We start from the raw sequence: 2500 nt of genomic DNA, 5'->3' as shown, positions 1-2500 counted from the left end.
TGTAAAACAACACAACATCTCGATGCCTTCATATTGCGAGTGATAGGCAAAACCATCCATTATGTCTGTACTGCGAGCAACGGCAGTATGAGACATAGTCCGAACTTATAAAAAATAATTTCGATGCCATCGAACGGGGAGCGACAGGCAAAAGCATACACTACGTGTGTGCTGCGAGCGACGGGTAATATGAGAGATATTATGAACTTGTAAAAAAATTTCGATACCATCGAATGGCAACCCCAGCTCACGACAAGCAAAAGCATACACTACGTATGTGCTGCGAGCGACGGGCAATATGAGAGATAGTCTGAACTTGTAAAAAAATTTCGATACCATCGAACGGCGACCCTAGCTCACGACAAGCAAAAGCATACACTACGTATGTGCTGCGAGCGACGGGTAATATGAGAGATAGTCTGAACTTGTAAAAAAATTTCGATACCATCGAACGGCGACCCTAGCTCACGACAAGCAAAAGCATACACTACGTGTGTGCTGCGAGCGACGGGCAATATGAGAGATAGTCTGAACTTGTAAAAAAATTTCGATACCATCGAATGGCAACCCCAGCTCACGACAAGCAAAAGCATACACTACGTATGTGCTGCGAGCGACGGGCAATATGAGAGATAGTCTGAACTTATGAAAAATAATTTCGATACCATCGAACGGCGACCCCAGCTCACGACAAGCAAAAGCATACACTACGTGTGTGCTGCGAGCGACGGGCAATATGAGAGATAGTCTGAACTTGTAAAAAAATTTCGATACCATCGAACGGCGACCCTAGCTCACGACAAGCAAAAGCATACACTACGTGTGTGCTGCGAGCGACGGGCAATATGAGAGATAGTCTGAACTTGTAAAAAAATTTCGATACCATCGAATGGCAACCCCAGCTCACGACAGGCGAAAGCATACACTACGTATGTGCCTGCCTGCGACACGGCAGTCAGTCTGAGAGAGAAGTTAGGCAAAATGTAAAACACACCATCTTCGACTGCGAGAGGCGACCCGACCGGCGGTAGCAAGTGAGCGAGCATGCGGGATGCTTCCCGCACAAAGAGGAATGAAAAAATTTCTCTCACTGTACCTCTGTCTGCCTGCCTGCCGGTTGTACGGGCGCGCTCTCTTTCTCGCTCTCCGCGAGCGACAGCAACCGACCAGGGTGGAAGCACCGCACAAAGAGGAATGGAAAATTTCCTCCACTGTACTGCAACCACAGCCCGGCAGGCGGTAGCGTAGCCACCATGTACGTTTAGCTTGTTTGCATGCCGGATAGGGGATGGGTGAAATGTAATAGGTGTATCGCGCGGATGGAATTTTCGCCTACTTGGATATTTTTGCCATGTTCGATGTGTTCCGGCGGAATGTAGCACTTGAACCGCGTAACCGCTCTGAGTTGATAGGACATTTTTTGAATGGCCCATTCCAAAGTTACAGGCGACGGGAGATATGACGAAAAAGTCACTATACGGCATTCGAACGAGCCTAGTAGCCTTTGCCCATCACCAAAATATCGGCCCCGTACTCGTAGTATCAATGCCGGCTGAGATGGGTTGACCGCGGGCAGTCGGTACCCGGTACCCACCCATCGAGCCGACCTGACACGCAGCGACATACACCACACCTCGGCCGATCGACTCGACCGTAGGGGTGGTGATGATTATTAGCAGCGTAAATGGCAGTAGTAAATTAATCCTCATGTTGATGAAAATCTATCTATAGGGAGTGTGGTAATCGTGAAGATGTATGGCAAAAAGGCATTTCCGACTATCACAGTGTATGCGGGTATACCGAAGGTCCGAGGCACGCCCAGAGGCAACCCGAAAACACTACTCCCACTGGCGGGTTCGAAACGAGCGAGCGGTAGAGGTTTTGGAAAGGAAAAAAGTCGAACGTAATGCGAGGGTATGCGGCAAGCCTAGCCATATGGTCCACTACGATACAGGCGGTCTGTCCGACGGCGCACGGGTAGACTGTATCGAAGGTATGCAATATGGCAAACACGCACTATTGTATGCATGGTGGGTCCGTATGGCGACCAAGAGGCGAAACCGTGTGAGAGAGTTGGCTTGTGGTGAGAGAGAGAGAGAGAGCAGCAGGCTGGCTGGACTGAGAGAGAAGTTATGCAAAATGCATGGGTCCGTATGGCAGCCAAGAGGCGAAACCGTGTGAGAGAGTTGGCTTGCGGTGGTGACAGAGAGAGCGGCTGGCTGGTCGGACAGAAAGAAGTTATGCAAAATGCAATACCAATTTTTTGTTTAGCCAGCAGTGGCTCTCTGTGCGGTTAGGCGAAGCGGAGGGCGTGTAAGAGAGTTGGCTTGTGGTGGCGACAGAGAGAGAGAGAGGCTGGCTGGTCGGACAGAAAGAAGTTATGCAAAATGCAGTACAAATTTTTGTTTAGCCCAACAGTGGCTCTCTGTGCGGATAGGCGAAGCGAAGGCACGTTAGAGAATTGGCTGATTGGTCTTACATGGCGGCAGGGGTTGCCTGT

This window comes from Topomyia yanbarensis, unplaced genomic scaffold, assembly GCF_030247195.1.
Source record: "Topomyia yanbarensis strain Yona2022 unplaced genomic scaffold, ASM3024719v1 HiC_scaffold_49, whole genome shotgun sequence".
Taxonomy (NCBI): Eukaryota; Metazoa; Arthropoda; class Insecta; order Diptera; family Culicidae; genus Topomyia; species Topomyia yanbarensis.
This window is presented reverse-complemented; position numbering follows the sequence as displayed.